The following is a 19695-nucleotide window of genomic DNA, read 5'->3' on the forward strand; positions in this document are numbered from 1 at the left end:
TGTGTCAAATACTTGAGTTAGTCTATTTTGGTCTATACAATTTTTTATTTTGACTAATTTCTCAAAGAAAGACAAACGTAATTTCAAAAGATTTTAAAACCCACTGCCATTAATTGAAAACTTTATTGTTGAAGTTGATATTAAATATTCGTGTCAGTTAAAATACCAATGTGTCCACTTAAATAAATTGCTAGCTTAGGTTACCCATATCAAAAGCAATCCAAAATGACTTAATAATAAAGTTTATTGTAGATGACGTTCCTATTTAATGTATACAAGCAAATTATAGAAAAAAAATAATATATTATTTCTGCAAAATATTTTTAAACAAATCTAATATTATCATCATACTTCATACATAAATATATTTTGATTAACTTTTTCTTTTTTATATGTGTACATACAATATTATACTTTAATATGAATATATTTATAAACATTTTTTTTAAGCTTGATGTGATCTCATCTCAATAGTTTCGCAACTTTCAGCTAACTGTATATGTTACATGCATTAAGCAAATAAAATACTATTGTTTCTTGTGCTATAAATTTACGACCGTTATTGTTTTAAAATTGTACTAAAAACGATTTGCGTGGGTTTTAAATTAAATAATATAAGCTAGGTAAAATTCTGAAAAAATATCGTATTTTAATAATAATAATAATGAAACTAATTTAATTAAATATTTTTATTTGATTAATTTTATCTTAATTTCTTTAATCGTAAAATGTCTATTTAGAATATTTTTTTACGATCAATAATTCATTATTATGTTAAATCCATCACAACCATAAATCACTTCTTATAATCATAAAGCTTACTAATTTCATTACAGCACACTTAAGAAATTAATTTGTTTAACTTGAAAATTATTATTTTTTTAATTTAGATAAAACTGGTTATTATAACCTTTATTTTATATAAACTGTAATACATAATATTGTATTTATATATATTGCATAAATTTACATATTTATATCATATTTTATCGGATGTTAAAAATATTATAGGTATTTATCAACTGATAAAAATAATTGCAGTAATATTCGTTCAAAATAAACGCTGAAGTATACCAGTGAAATGTAAAATCATCGTTACATTGAGTGGACGCCTTACAAGTTATAGTTATCATTATTTCTAAAGAAAAAAAAATCGATTCTTCGCGAAAGAGCCTAGAAGGAAGGTTGGCATACATACTTAAGACACCACATTTTTACTCGAGATAGACGACGACTTTATCTGTAAAACAGCAGAATACTTATTTTGTAAAAAAAACTTGTATTATTACATCATAATGTATAAAAAGTAAAATTATACCTATTTAAACATTCTAAAAGAAACTGCTCCGATATTGCAAAGATAAAGTCGTGGTCTATCTCGTGTAAAAAATTTGATTTCTTAATTATATCTGCAAAGTGGTTCCCAAACTTTTAGCTAATGGAAACCCACTTTTTATAAACTAAATTCAGCCGTGATGCCCGGCTCTGAATACTACGAGAAACAATACAAATATAAAAATATAAACTAATTATTGTTAACAATCAACACAAATATCGTTCATTTTGGTATGAATATTAACCACGAGTTAAATATAAATTTTATAAAACTGAACAAAACCAATACCATGAAATCATACGTAAAATGTGATCTGTATTTTCATGGCGTATAGAACAGGCCTACTAGAAACAAACGTGTAGAGATGAATTTGTGAAATTAAAAAATAGTACAATACAATTTGATTTTCGATTATCAAATAAATTATCTGTTCTATAAGATTATTGTGAGTATTACTAATACATTAATAATTAATAGATACTAGTTATTTTTATTAAATCTAAAAATTAAATTAAAAATAATTACAATAAATTATAAATTTGTATATTATATTTGTATTGGAGGCACCATGGCCCATTTTTGGAATAAGCTCGTTTTGTACACAGTTTGAGAACTACTGATCACAGTAATATACAATTTCAAAAAAATCTAAAAGTTAATACTTTTTGAATTAATGAGCGTTTGTTATTAAAAAAATTAATTCCAGACACGTTTACCAACTTTTAAACTTGTTTTAATGTAACGTATTAACTGAACAAATTACTATAGAATAAAGCCAAAAGTTCAACTTATGTTGACTAATACTTTAAAAACAAAAAAAAACCTTAAAATTTTATATTTTCTAATACGCGATGATAATTTATAATATTTTTAATAGATAAAGACAATATAAAGATATAATAATCTTATGTTTATTATATTGTGTGTGGTATCTATACAGTATGTTACAGTAATTAACAGTATTATAAAGTAAGTTATTTGCGTTTATAAGAAATAAACTTGAGACACTTATAAATAGAATAAAAAAAGACAATAATCAAATCGACCTCAGTGCTTAACTAGATAGTGCCCAACCCTGATGTACAGTCGGGGTGCAAAGACAATGACTTAAACTACATAAAAAAAACCAATTTCCGAACGGCAATTGAGAATAATCTCACCTAAAAATGACTAGTTTTGGTTACGTGCATCTACCACCGTGTACCAGAAATCAAATTTACGGTTAGGGGATAGACAGTGATTCGTATTCTTATCCGATACGGCGTAGTAATTACTGAAACCGTACTTGGCGTGCTTGTGGCATCTATCTAGCCATAACCACCCACCCCGTCAAGTTTCAGATATCCATCGGTGACCGCTCCTTGCAGGCGAACATCGCCCATGTACCAGTACCACCGTGGTGTTTCCTAGCTGATACCGTCGCCGATATGGCAACGTAGAAAGGAGGAAAGAGACAAATAGTGATCGTATAAAACCTATAGAAATAGTATTGGATCCGACGAAAAAAGAGGGTTGGAAAAATGGACCCTTTGTTGCCACAAAATAACGCGAGGTGAACGTCGGACGTCCGGTTTCTTTTTATTTCCGACGAATCGCACGGACATCGGACGCGTCAGACATATTAATACTATTGTGGACTGCGGTCCGTTGATGAAAAATCATTTGATGCGAGTTGATAGTGTGTGTATGTGTGCGTGTGTATGTATGCGTGTGTATATGTGGGTGTGTGAATGGGTAAATGGGTGGGTAAGATATTCGAAAACGAGTTTTTCACACTAACTTTAGGTATGCTGATAGTTTGGCGTCCAGAATGATCACGATTGACGATGGGTTCATCGGAGATTCGTTTGTATTTATATACACTGAATCGATTATCACAACGTGGCTAGACCGCCCGTAAACTCTCTCACACTGGTTACTTGTGCTGTTGTTTTTTATTTTCTACATCAATACTTTCGATCATAGTACGATTGAATTAAAAACATTGTTTTGTAAATACATCAGTATAACACCAAACATTGCCAATGAAAAAAAAACCGTTTCAGTTTTATTAAACAGAATTATAATATAAGTTAATCAAATTTTTAATTAATAAAGTTTTTGGATAACCCATCGATTATAATCCCACCGAACTGTACGTGCAATAGACAGTAAAAATCATAATTGGTTTGTTTTCATTATAACAAAGTATAAGTACTTACTATTTCATAAAAAAAAACCCTATTATGTATGTGCACAATTTTAAATGAAAATACAAATAAAATATAATATTTAAAATTATTTTAAATAATACAAGTACTTACTATAGCAAAAACAAACATATCAACTTAGCATACAAAAAAATACAAATAATAAATTGAAACATAACACAAAGTAATTTATTTAAATATCAATATTAATACATACATTTATTTAAATAGTTGTGACTTTTAAATATTTATTCATATTATCACAAAATAAAATCTTTGAAATATTATATTATTTTTTATTTCAATAATTTTTTTAAGTAAAAAGATAACTTGAATGAGTAGTAAATTAGTTATAAGTACTTTAGATGAATTGAGTGGAGTAGCACTGAGGTACCCCACAAAATGTTAGTCCACTACTTATTCACTCATCTAATTTTAAGTACTTACAACAGATAAACTAATTGACTAGGTACTTATTTGAAATAAAAATATTATTATTTTCCAAAACAACTAAAAATGTTTTAATTAAATAGTATAAATATTTAAATAAATATTCATGTATAATAATATGTATACAATATATTTATAATTTATATAAATATTATAGGTATAGATTTTTTAACTTAAACAACAAACTATGAAAGTTAGAAATCTTAAACGGACACAGTGAAGAACAAAAATAATGATATAATTAGATTTATTATATACATTATATTTCATAAAACTTACGTCATATTACTGTGCAGTCATATTATTACAATAGTATGCAAAGACACTTTTGTTGCTCGAATAAGTTGTAGACTACTGATCGTCGGTCGATAAGTTACTGATTTTTAACTGTTATGATTTTTAGTGTTGACTCCTGTAATTTCATTGCCATTTCCCACTAAAATAAACTATTGCATATTGTCATATTGATCGTCCATTCGTTCAGTGTAGAAGGTTGGTGGAAATTGGTGAAAGGGGGGCTTATCTCCTCATAATATTTTGTGTTGTGATTTTATTGTCCATGGAAAAGTACTTAAAATATTTCCATGGCAATACTGCAAAAGCGGTACATATTTTCACCGAGAGAAAATTTTCTATTTTCCATTTACGATGAACCGCTGGCGTGAAAGCAACCATCTGCTATTATTTAAAAAAAAATATACTTATAAAGAACCACCATCGATCTCCACAATACTTAAGATTTATTTGTTTTTATTGTTATCATTATTATTATTGTTATTACTGAGAATTAGCGTTGATCGTTAAGTCATAGAGCTAATATTCAAAGTAATTTTGTGATTTCTATATTATTAAATTGTATCAATAAGTTTGAATTTTTTTTTTATTATTATTTAATAGAACCGACCATAAAGGTGGAGCGATGCCTGGAGCGATGCCTGGAGCGATTTGTTCAAGAGAATGCCTCAGAATATATTGTTTTATATCGCAAGGCCTTTTATTAGGCGGTCCCCTGCCTAAGACCGACTCTAGACTATTTAGAAGTTTTAAAGTATTAGTTTCCTCCTTAGTCCCCTCTCTCACTTCACTTTTATCAAATAATTTTACTTAATTACTGCCTATGAGGCTACGATAATACGTAAAATGTCTGAATGTACCTGTAATATGATCACTGGCATCTTATGGTTATCGAATGCTCAATATTTTATATCTTTTGATTTAAGATTTATAACTTCCACATAATAATTATGCTTTCCGCTTTAAATCTGTACAAATATTATAAGCAATACACTAGAAAAAAATTCTTCATGTATTTGCTTTTAAATCTTTACCCTATAGTACTATTATTATTATTTTTTAACATGTTCCCACTGAAAATCATCTCGTGTATGGTAACCTGACGAAAAAACCTCCATGGATAATACCATCGTTATAAATATACTCATTTTGGAAAATGGATATTGATAGTTTTTAAATTAAAATATAAAATATAATCTAATAATTATTTTTCCTCGTGGTCGTTTTGGTTGTTTGAATTTTGTCAATCGTCATATTGAAATATTCAACTAGAAATCAAATATAGTTGGTAAGCTAATAGAAACCAAACGCAGTATACATCGAACGCCTGCTTCTCACTACGTTACTTATACAATAATAATTTTAATAAATTAAACTATTTAACTATGGCGGCAGGAAGACGAACAGACAATAGTGGTGGCATACCACGGTATCATGTATTAGTATTATGTTTTATATATAGGTCTCGCTTGTAATAGCGTCATCGTCAGCATGTTAAAAAAAATTAAGACGTCGGAATCTATAAATCTAGGAATTAATTTAATTTTTTATCTCGCTCGTTTCAGTTGATATTTATGTGTTTTACCAATATAAAAAATAAACAATGGAATAAATACCAATAGATCGTTCTTCTTGCATTTATTTATCTTCTTTAATATATACAATAGATATATAACCTACTCGTATGAATTATGTAACCTGGGTAACGTAAAAAAAACTTATAATCTAATTAAATCTTTGTATACCACGGTCCACGACGTCTATTCAAAATTTCTCTTATTATATCTTATTAAATATTAAGAAACATACGATGTAATAACATTTTTAATACAAATTTAATCGCGTTTAAATATTTTACTATGAGTTGTACAATATTTATAATTGTATCGTGAAAAATATTTGTATCAACCTAATTACTTTCAGTTTACTTAAATTAATGTAATTTTATACGCATCAGATAAGCACAACAATATTACACAATTGATTTCTTTGATTTCTTTGCTTCTTCAATAAATAGAAGAATACGGATTTATAAAAACGTATTAAAAAAAAAGAAAATAATAAACGTACAAGTATTATTTGAACAGATATAAAATTTATAAAATCAATACATTTCTTCTTCACTTAAAGTAAAAAAAAGTTAAAAAGTTATTGGATACAAGAGTTTGAGTGGACGTTGGGAGTTTGAATGATTGTCAATAAGTGTAAAAGCAACTATTAGAACTTAGAAACAATTAATGCGTCGTGATTATAAGAGAGAACTGAGAAGACATGTTTATTTAATAAATAACAGATACAGATTAATGAGTGTGCAAGATTTCAATATTATACATAAAAAGGTTTTCAATAAGTTGCAACTATATTATTACTATTATTATACCACATATTATATACATCAAACGCAAAATAAAAAATAAAACAATAGCTATTACCAACAATGAAATTTTAAATACTAAATTCTCGGCTATCTTAAATGTATTGCATTCGATCATTAATGATAAGAACAACTTAAATTTTATGCTATACACTATGTTTTTACTTACTTTCATAATATTAAATAATAGTGTATACCAAGTACCGATATACTATAATATTGGGAAAATATAGTCGTGTTACTAGATCAACTGATCAACTATTATATTCATAATATTAAAATACATAAATTTTATAATAATTATGTAAATGTCATAACTAGTATTATTTGTAGATGTACAAACTACAAAGTAAATTATGTAACTGATATAAAGAGCTAATAGAAAACGTGTATTATTATTATTTGTTTTATTATTAAAACTACAAAGTATACCAACACACCTATATGAAGTAATCAGACTCGACTGTCAGCCGAAAACTCATGTCATTACTCAGAAGCATCGAAATGGTTAAATTTGAGAGAAACACAAGCAAATAGTTATATAAGTCCTAAAGTCCTTCAATAATATTTTAATCAAATTATTATTACCATAAATAAGTAAAATATAATGTATATATAGCTAATGGCACCTATGGTAAAAGCTAAAGATCAATTAAAAATAAAATTACAGCGGTTGTAAACTATTATCATTGCCTTTAGAGCTAAATTAACCAACTTTAAATAATCCCATCTCCTTGGATATAATATTATCTATTGTTTAACTATCTACTGCGCAAACAATGATTATTGGTTTCATTATGATTATTGACCATTTGCATTGAATTAATTATAATCATATGAGCCACTTACGCTAAAATGTTTAGTTGATACTTGTTTACACCCCACCGCGTGAAATTGGATATCGGTAAATCGTCTCACACTTAGTTCAACCCATTTGTGAAAGGTTAATGGTGTATTCAGTAATATTATTATGAGCTATTTGAATGCATTAGTATTCGAGCAGTGTTCAAAATTAAAAAAAAAAACCTGAGCTATATAAGTACTTGATTTACTTTAACGTTCATACGACTATTTACAAATCATAAGAGTACAACTTATGACACAGTATTAATAATTTATTATCAAAAAATAAATAATACGATTTATTTAAATTATTAAATAATATGGAACATGTAAATGAAAAGGTATAAGACATACAAATATGGATATTATATACTCCAGTTTGAAATGTTTATTATTAAATAAAATAAGAATATTTTCTTTTGTTTTTTCTTTACACCCTATTCATATTATATCCTTATATCTTATTATATCTTGGTTCCTTATGCTATCATTATTAAAATCGTTATAGTTTTTCGTTGCTTGTTGACATTATTATTATCTCAAGTAAAGTTCATAAGAAATATCAAATAATATAAAAGTGTAATACTTTTAGAAGTTTGTAATTTTAAAAATGTATAACATTCAAATAAGACAAACCTTAATTATGATACTAGTACAATTAATCACATAATATTAGATTGAACCACTGCTACAAATTATTTTTTATACAGTTATAAGTTTATAATCACGAGTTTAGAATTATATACAAATCTCGAATTTTATTGTAATTTTTTCTATGACTTTCGACAAAAAGCTATCATATTTCAGTGTTAACGAGTTTATAAAAGTTTATTTTTAAAAAGCTCTAAAGAAAAATTAACCTAAAGTTTAATGTTCTTCGTTAATACTAGTTCAAGAAGCGTCAGTACAAATAATGAACAATAAAGCATCTTCGTGCCAAAGTAAGCCGAATTTCTTTTTATAATTATTTTATAATTTAATGTAACTGCTTTTAATTTAAAAATAAAAAATAAAATTGCATTTTCTAAAATAATTGTATTTTAAATATTCTTGATAGAAATTACTTTACAACAATTACATTTACTTTACATTATTATTATTCACCAAAATTAAAATTAAACTTATATATTATAAATTATAATAAATATATAAATCAATTTATAATTTACTTCATTAAAATCATTTTCTAACTTAAAATAAACTCAAACATTATTTGTACCAACAAAAAAAAAAGTACATAAATATATATTATATTCGGATTTTATAAAAATTAAATTATTAAAAAGACTTTTTTTCTCATTATACACAGTAAATTATCAATTTAATCTGCAGCGTGTAGGTGGTAAATATAAGTGAAAACGCTGAGGATCCTATGAAATAATAAGTTCATTACGGTCGGTACTTCATAAATCTTAAATTTAAATGCTTAAAAATAATTAACTATTTATTCGATATGTATACATTCCCATATTAATATTTTCCAAAAAAAAAAAAATCCGTTTCTGAATAAAAATTAAAGATATTAGTGGCTAGTAAAAATAAAATAGTTAACGTTCTTATTCTTTTATAAAAATGAATTTAAATAAACTATTGAAAATATGTTAAGACATTTTCTACAAAATCACTAAAAAAAAAACAGGGATATTAATGAAAGTTTAATACAAAATTATTGGAGTGGCGTCTGCTTTTCATCAAAATTAATTTTCACTTTTCAACAAATCTAAATTACCCAAGTTATATGAACGAAAATTATAACGAAACATTATTAACATTTATGAAATACTTAATAAATTATACAAACATATGCATCTCAGACATGGCTTGTATAAATCTTTGATTACCAGTATACTGTTTAGTTCTATAATATAATAGAAGAATATTTCTATCTTTGCCAAGGGCAGCAAATATGATGAATTAAAATTATGTAGTTAATCATTTATTTACTATAATATTATGTACTAAACTGGTAAATCATATTATGTTTTATTTAAAACAAACGGCTTGATTAACATATTATTTTAATTAAACGTTATTATACTATGGATGAAATAATATTATCTATTACGAATTGTAATAATATTTATGACACTTGACGATCATACAAAACTATATTATAAATTATAATATTGTACCTTCGATTCGATAATTCTCTAATGAAATCGTCAATATTTTAGTTTTGGTAAAATATCTACATTTTAACACATGTATACCTAATATACGTATTACTATCGTTGTGAATTAAAGAAAAAAGAAACTAACATTATTATTTATGCATCTAGTATTTGTTGTTTTGCTTAAAATAACGCGATCAATTAGTATTTTATAGAATAAAAATAATTTTAATAAAAATAAATAAATAAATTGAAAATATCTCTATATACCTGCAGCAATACGAAACCTGACTGCTGTTATTGCTTTTGCTAACAGGTGCGAGTGTAAAATTGTTTTATTTATTTTCACCGCCGGTGCAACCCACACCGCTGCCGCCGTCAACCGTATGCCCACGAGATTATTATTAAACCAGTGGCGGCGGATGCAGCCTGCAGGACTTGGGGTGGATCAACAGTGCCACAGTTGAACGGTTCGGTGACTTTGGATTTATTAACCGATCGGATTCGAAAAACTTCAAAAAGCTCTGTCTACCCCTCTCTCCATTGCGCTGGCACTCGTCGTTCCTATTCAGTCCATCAATCCCCATCTGAACTGTGTTTCGCACGGCAAACCTCTTTATTACGCAACGTGCTAAAATAGGATTTAATGTACTCAATCAATCGTGTGATTTTCTACGGTTAAATAACATGGCTAGTCCAGGTGCCTTGTCACACACACACACACACACAATATTTATGTATTGTGTTCCATAGTCCAGACAGTCCGGTAGTCCTCCGGCAGGTTCTAGATTCTACATCATAGCAAGTTTAATATAACACATATATACTATTATTACGTCACTAGCTGGTATACAATATTATTTAATGTGGTATAGATAATATGAGTGAAGGCGCATAATTTTTCTTTGAATTTTACTAACGTTTATTTATCATCTATAAATCATGTAGTCCGATACGTAAATACTGCAGTATACTACTATAATAGAATAATAAATTGATAACCGCCATGACCAACATTTTTATGCCGTCTCTGACCCGACATTGTAATATGAGGTATAGACGACCAATGCTAAGGATGTAATAGTAGGAAATAGTCAAAAGGCATTTTCAAAAATAAAATATATAAAAATTTTTAATATATTATCATTTATCGCCTATAACAGTAATATGGTTTACTCGTATTCTATTAGATTATAAATTATTTAATTTTAATTTTAAAATTATGAAATTTGTATTTCAAAGAATTTTCTAAAAGTTTACATTACCGTATTATTATATATATGCGTGTACATGATAAATATTATTATACTTTTATGACAGATTATTGTTTTTTATTTATCATTTTAAAATATAATCTTTATCTATATTGTAATAATTGTACTTAAAATGTATTTTCTTTCGCGATTGTGTTTACGATGGAGCAATTGAGTGGTGGCAGTAGTTTTTGACTGATGCTATTGTTCTCAAATGGGTGACCACTTGAAAATAATTTAGCAATGCACTATAATAATATTATCCAAAACTTCAACTCGATCATGACAGTGATAATAAATTGTCGTGATGAAATATCACAAAGTACAAAAACCCAAACAAATGAAAATCCTGTTTCAAATTTTACCCGACATATATTTTTGTATATAATATTAATCATTATATTGTTGTGAACATTTTAAAGAAACTTTTTTATTCAATATTAATCATTAACTTGGAGATTAAAACAAATTATTATTTTTATTGTTATGTTTTGTTTGTTATCGCGTATATTCTACCGTAATAATATTATTAACACGGTGTTAAAACAAGCGAGTCGAATATAATAATAATAAATTCCTCGGGGAAAACGAGTTGTAAATCATTTCATTATGCGTTAAGCATAATATATTAAAGCTTTTAGACTGCACTACTATACCTACAGACACGCTAGCCGTAGAAAGCTTTAAAAACCGTAATGAATTTATTGGTATGTGTATATATATATACACGCTCGGTGTCAGCTCGTTGTTACGTATATATATTATATTATTATATGTATGTATATACACACTGATCATACAACGCGAAACCTAATTAGAATATGCAACGCGTGTAACCTAAATTACGTATTATTTTTCTCTAAACAAAAATATGAATTACACAGACATATTTTTATAATATTTTATCATTTTGACTACTATAAGCGTCAAATTTAGATCCTTTTATCCTTTTAAAATCATCTATCTATACTAGACTACTAAGTCGTACAATATGACGAGTTAAATATTATATTGTATTATATTAAATAGTTTATGCGATAAACATATGTATTTTTTCACTTAATCACATATTATTATTTTTAGAAATTCAATATTGATATAAGTAATATTATATTTTTATATTGAAAAATGTTTGAATTGTAAAATATACGCAAAAAACTCGCCGGGTCACATATGCACGGAATCTTTAAGAACATCGTATTATACCTACCGAATAGCTTAATCCTTTCATCACAGATTCGTAGCGTATATCCGCAAATAATATATTATTATATTGTACCTATTATAAATTTTCTTCGCGACAATGTCAAGATTTACCATTATAAATTGCTTGCTTCTGTAGAAACTCAATGCGGCACTCTTCTATAATAATATTATAATGATGGTGTCCTATTCAAACGATTTAAATTATGTTATATCACATTTATAATATAAACGGGTGGTTTCTTTTAATGGCTAACACTCATTATTTCGAAAAATATGGTCTATTTTCAAATGCATCCTTTTACAAGATTTTATACTGATACAATTCTATAATATTTTATACTGTACATTATCTTTTCATACTATACATTTATTGGTAAAAACATAAATACTATCAATTTTAAATTAGCTAATAACCAATGGCTATCTATGTGTTTTAGTTTCTAAAAAAAACGATAAATATATTAATTTCACAACAATGTGTCTTTTTGCTATTTAAAAGTAATAAAGATAACTAGGCATACATTTTTCGTAAACATTCCAAGTTTACAAAAAAATTTGTAAATTATTTAGTATTTAATAATTTAAGTTAATACTGACATCAACAAGTTATACTTAATTAAAATATTTTAAATATTTTTATTTTTATAAAAATATAATATAATATTAAAAATGTACTTATCAAAAATCTTGCTATTTGGTTATTTAATAATCCTTTTATTGATTTCTATGTTGGTAATTTTTATAAACGATTCATTATATTAAAATAGTAATACGACTCATATAAAACATACATTTGTGTGCAAACAGTTCATATATATATATAATATATTGGCCGATAGGTAAGTAAAAAATGTATTTTAGAAGACTATCAATGAAAATACTTGTAAGTGAATGTATAAAATATTTTCTGATCTACTATTTTTATTATTATAAATATTGTTATAAATAAAATAATAATATTTTAATGTCTAATAAATATAATAGTAATAAGTAATAACCTAAGACTAGAAACTACGTATATGAACTAAATAGAAAAAAAAATAAAGGAAATAAAAAATACTTTGCATATCTATGTACTATTATGTGTTTTCCTCTTTGTGTACCTGTTAATGTCCTTCATTAAACTTTAATCTTCTTTTGTTTATACTAAAGAAATAAAACCAATGTATACTTAGATAGGTTATTTTATTTTATTACGACATGCAACGAGCAAAATACTGACTATATAGACATATAGTGTATCTAACCAATTTGTGTCACTCACACTCACGATACTCGTAGTTTTACAATGAACCAAATAGAAATGATACCTATCATACAATAAATATATTGTATATAGTGTATAAAACACTGATTGACTAAAATAACGACCATTATGGTTAGAAATTACCTTATGGCTTACATTTATAACATGGTACACTGTACACATATTAATGTTGAGGTAAATTTGGATTAAAACACATAATATAACTACTATTAAGTATTGGCTACTAGTCTACTGTTACTTATCGTAACTTATTTATTTAGAATATAAAATAGTTAATTAGTCTAATGAATAAATTATTATTAATTAATTTATAAAAACTCAAAATATAAACAAAAAGAAAATGCAATATATATTATATACTCAATACTGTTGAATAAGTACCTATATTATAAAACATTATAGTGCGGCAGTCAAATGTTCCTGCAATGACATCAGTATAATGAAGCGCGGACCAAGGAATTATTTTATTTACACGACTGTGAGACATACTGACACACTATATATCCTTGCTTATATTTGAATACCCAACGTCGAAAATAACTACCCATTCCCTCTTACTGTAGACATATCTGACTATTTATATCAACAATTTATATTATGGACAGAGGAAAGGGCCTCAATTAACTTATATTTGATGTGCTATACTGGTACGCGCGGCTCTTCAAAAATATCAATGCAGTTCTATTAAAATCTTGTGTTTGTGTACATATATTGTAATATTGTTATATTATACTGTGACTGTGAAAGTTCTATGAATATAATATGATATCAGTATTAATATTTGCCTAGATATATTTTGTGTATAATATTAGTGAATATAAACTAATAACTAAGAGTCTCACACAGAGGCCTTTATACGGTGTTCATTCGCCCGAGAACTTTGATACCGGTTAAAGCCTTTATAATAGTATTGTGTAGTGCACTAGAGCGAGTATACGACTATCCGGTGGACTCGACCAACCTCCACATCGTCCTCGGTATCTAAGTGATCCGTTTAAGAGTCAACATTTTAGACAATTCTTACATAATATTAATTTTTGAGTTCATTGAAAAACAATATTTTTTATATTGTTTTACTCTTATCGTTTTTTACGTGTTATACTTTTTTGAAGCACAAGATTTTTAATTTCAAATTCCAAAACAGGATATTTTTCTGAGTACTTTATTAGATTGGAAATCAAAATTAAATCAATTTTCAAAAGATTGCCTTACCTACGTGAAATTTTGTAGGTATAATATGTGAGTTCTCACAGGAGCCAAGAAACATATTATGTCAAATTATTGAAAAGTATGCATAGTAGGAGTAATTGCCATAAAAATTAGTTTACCTAGTGTAATTATAAAATTATCACCTTCTCATAATTCAATCCCCCTCTATTATGCCACTGTTATTTGGTAATTTCCCCTCTACGACCAAGACTTCCTGGGCAAGTTTCCGGTTTACTCCACCCCTAGATCCAGCCCTGAATAATGGACAGGGTTAAAATTAATAATAGGTCCTATATTACATACTATACATATGTATATAATCTTGTCATATTGATATAATATTATGTATAATAATTTACAAGTTTACAACCTACCGAAACACCGTACCTATTACCTAAGTAAATATTTAAAGTACGGATCCTGGTCAGAGAATCGTGTCATCCTAATCCCTATATCTAGCGGTTGACTATAAGTACTGTCATAATTAATTATTAGCGTATCTACGCAAGAATAAAGGAGTCGCAGTGTCACGAATGTATAACAGCAATAAATTAACAGGTCTTTTCCAAAACGTATATAGATGTACCTAAGTATTATTTAATATATTATATACAAATAAGTAGTATGTATTATTCACTACAACCTACAATATAATTGTTTGAAAGCTATTATCATAATGTTATGGCTATACGCACACATCATTTTAAATTATATAAGTAACATAAATTAAATATAATATGATTAGTGTTGGAAATTTTCACTCTACGCAGTAATTACTATTGACTATTGACTATTATTAAATTAATTTAACACTGATAACTGTTTAGAATATATTTTATGATCAAGACAAAAAACTAAACAACATTAACTATGGGCAATAATTTTTAATAATTTCACTAAATAATGTTTGTTTATTGAAATTCATCAATTTTAAATTAAAGATTTAATCTAAAAATTGTATAAACATTAAATATCAGATAATCGTGTTTTTTTTTATCAATATTATATTGTTGTATACCGACTAAATGGAGTTTTTAAAAATATGAATTATGAAATGTTATAAAATAAAGACAATACGATAAATTAAGTTTAATTTAATATTTAAATCATTGATATACAAATGAACAATACATACGAATAATATAATACATATAAATTAAATGAAAAAGTCTGTTTCACAATCAATTTTTACTTTGAAGTCTGAATGCTTAAAGCTAAAAGTACTAAAGGGTTTGGTTGAAATATATCTATTTGAAAGTGGAATATACGACATGGATCGTAATTGATTTATACTTTACAGATAGATAGTACATAATATTCAGTAACAGAACAAGTTCGTGCAGTGTAACTAAATCACATCATGAGTTTGCATTCAATACGATTCCTATGTATAATATATATAAACACCTATGATTTGTATATATGTACCACCTCCCTATAATATTATGTGTACTGTACAATTTAATTATCGATGTGAATTAAATAGGTGCTTTCGTTAAATAATACAAGCTGGCAGCTAGTGTGGCAAATGGAAATATTATTATAATATACTATATATTTAGGTTATTAGATTCGTAGATGGTTACTTTATGTATGCATACTAGTTGCATTGCACGAGCACAGTAATGATATGCTCGCATACACTTAAAATTCTATTTTATTATTGCACGATATAAAATAATATTAAATTCAAACAAAAATACCAAATTTTTCCAATGTTATCAAATCTTAACAATCTGAACTGCTGCATTAGCATTATATTATATGCCATCAAACTTTATATGGCAGTTTTAAAATTTTATCGGAAAATATAGACACTATAGTCTGGTAATTTTACTAGGTGACAAAAAACCTTGAGTCTTAATTAGTTCTATACATAAAAATATTTTAAAATTACGTACAATTAATATAGTTTTTGTACATTTATTGTACTTTTTATTTTATGTTTGTAACTTCTTAGGTAAGTTACCAAATGTGGAATGACTGGAATGTGAAACTTGGAAAAGTTAAATATTTGCATAAAATAAAATTTTCTTTTAATAATTGTTATCCCAGGCTAATCACCTAAATTTTCGAAGCCTTAACCCTAATAAAAAAAAATTGTTATCATTGAACACACATTGAAGTATTAAATATATCTATACATAATACACGTGTATATACATATACAGGGTGTCCTGTGAGAATTTACTCATTATAATATCTCCCAAAATAATGGAGATATCATGACTTTGATTTTTTAATAAGTTTCACAGGGACAAGAACTACAAATATTTCACATTTAAATTTATTTTAATGTTTTGATAAAAAAGTTAAAAAATATATTTTTTTATTTAATTATTTTCAAAAAAAATGAAGATAGCCATTTTGTAGAGTTCATTTTTCTGAAAATATTAACTTTTCAACATTTTAATTTCATTACTCTCCTGGTTTTTAATATTTTTTCTAATTTCGAGAAAATTGTGAATTACACTGAAAACGTTCGGCGGCCGTACGAGCACGCGAGCCACGTGTTTGATACATTGATACCATTATATCGTATTAACAATTCGTAGTTTATTTCAAAATTAGAAAAAAATATTAAAAATCAGGAGATTAATGAAATTAAAATGTTGAAAGTCAATATTTTCAGAAAAATAAACTCTACAAATTTATATATATATATACAGAGTGTGTATATATATATGTTACGGGCAAAGTGGGGTAGTCGGGCATTGTGCACAGTGCCCATCAATTTCGGGTAAAGTAATCAGTTAGTAATAATTATTTACTATGACCGGTCATTCTATAACAATGTTTGGATAATTAGAATTATTTTGGTCAATGTAAAAATGTACTGTAAAATGTATGTAGAATTGTCAATACTCAATGACGAGGTACACTCGACGCCTGTTATACAGCTATATGCTGTAGACTCCCTCTATATATTAACATTTATCAAAGGTACAAAGGTTTTTTTTTTGTGCAAAAATAGTGTTATGTTCACATTACCCACTATGAAATTGATATAGAGTAAGTTCTCCTATAGTTATCTCATCTATCAATATTATCTTTATTACTTTGATATGATTTGGAAAGCTTTGGTTGTGATGTGGATATACTTGTTTAAAATTATTATTTGAGTAATAATCCAGTACTGTAGATTTTAATACTGCGTAGTGTATATTCAAACTGTTTATTGATATTTGTAGTATTTTATTAATTTTTTTGAAAAACGAATTTAATAAACTTTAAACCTACTATACAATGAAAAAAAATTCTAATAGTACATTTTTAAATGAAACCAGATATAAGGAACTAATGAAAAAAAATTAAAGAAATAAAAACAAAACCACGGCTAAAACAGGTACAGAATATTAAATTTAAAAAACATGATGTCATGATGGTGGACAAAGTTGAAAAATTGATGATACCAATATCGCCAACTTCTAATTCAATTAAATTCTATGTATATAATGAAGAAATATTTGAAATTTTAAATGAAATTCAATTAAATATTGGACACGGAGGGCGTAATCAAATGGTATACGAAATAAATTTAAAGTGTAAAAACTAAAAATATTACAAGGGAAATTATAATGTTATATCTAAATCTGTGTGTAACATGTCAAAAAAAAAGGAAATACTAAAAAAAAGATTTAGCTGTATGACCAATTCTCTCATCAGAAATTAACTCACGTTATCAGATCGCAGATCGATTTGATCAACATGCAAGCACAGTCCGATAAAAATTTTAAATTTATTCTTGTCTATCAAGATCACTTAACTAAATTTGTTTTATTGCGCCCAATAACCCACAAGCGCGCGGAAAATGTTGCTTGCGTTCTATTGGACATTTTCACTACAGTTGATGCACCTTCGATACTTCATAGCGACAACGGTCGAAAATTTATTAATACGATTATTAGCGACTTATGAAATAGGTATGTGGTCTTAACTTAAAATAGTACACGGAAAACCACGACATTCCCAGACCCAAGGCTCTATCGAAAGAGCAAATCAAGACATTGAAAATATGATAGCTATACTTAGTTTCAGGAGTCAGGACAATAACACAAGAAGATGGAGCGAGGGGCTGAAATTTATTTAATTCATGAAAAATGTTTACTCCATGAGACTAAATGTTCACCATACGAGGCAATGTTTAGTACAAAAGATAAAGTTGGACTAGCCACTTCATCACTTCCAAAAAATATTGTATTTATATTGAAGACAGAAGAAGACTTGGAAGAAGCTTTAAAAAAACTTACGTATTCTAATATTATAATACATTTCACTAGTTCGATAAATAGATGTATTATGGACGTATTAAATTAATAAAACACCTAAATTATTTTGGGTATTATAAATAAAAAATGTTAAAAATTATAATATTATTTAACTTATTCCTTATTCTTTAGGTATTGATTTAATTACGCGAGTTACACAAATTTTCAAAGCGACTAAGGTAAACAGAAATATCCAAAAAATATTAATAACAATTTAAAATCCAGTCCACGAGTGCTTATTTGAAACTTGAAGGTATAAACATTTTGTAAAATTTTAAAATAAATTCATAAAATATTGAAAAGGTCAAGATTGTTTATTTTTGAATTACAGTAAAATAATAAAATCAATTTTGTCGAAAACTGTTTTTGCATAAAAATTCCCATTTTTCCTATTTTTTCCCTAATTACCTATCAATTAAATTACTTGGGAATGTTCGCTTTTGATCACTCCAAAGTACGAATTAGATTTACTTTCCTATTAGAAAATATAATATTTAATTTAAATATCTAAACATTATTATTATTGCTCCAAAAGTCCAAGACGATGACAAGGTGAAAAATTATTTTTTAATTATCATTGTTAAATCAATACAATTTTGTATACTATTCATTAGGTGGTTTTTTAGTGGCGATAAGAAGCATCCACAATATTAGACATAGGTTTTATACGGCTTTTACGAGTATAAGGTATATAATGATATAAATAATAAAGATATTAAGAGGTGTATTTTATCAATATATATATACCTAGGTATCTTAATAAATATACCTTATTAAAAAGATGTCAGCGAAATAACATACACGTATGTATTGAAACTAAATAAAAAAAATGTATAATTACAATTCATTAAGTTTATAGATTTTATTTGAAAATCATACAGTACCTATACTGGCT

This window comes from Rhopalosiphum maidis, chromosome 1, assembly GCF_003676215.2.
Source record: "Rhopalosiphum maidis isolate BTI-1 chromosome 1, ASM367621v3, whole genome shotgun sequence".
Taxonomy (NCBI): domain Eukaryota; kingdom Metazoa; phylum Arthropoda; class Insecta; order Hemiptera; family Aphididae; genus Rhopalosiphum; species Rhopalosiphum maidis.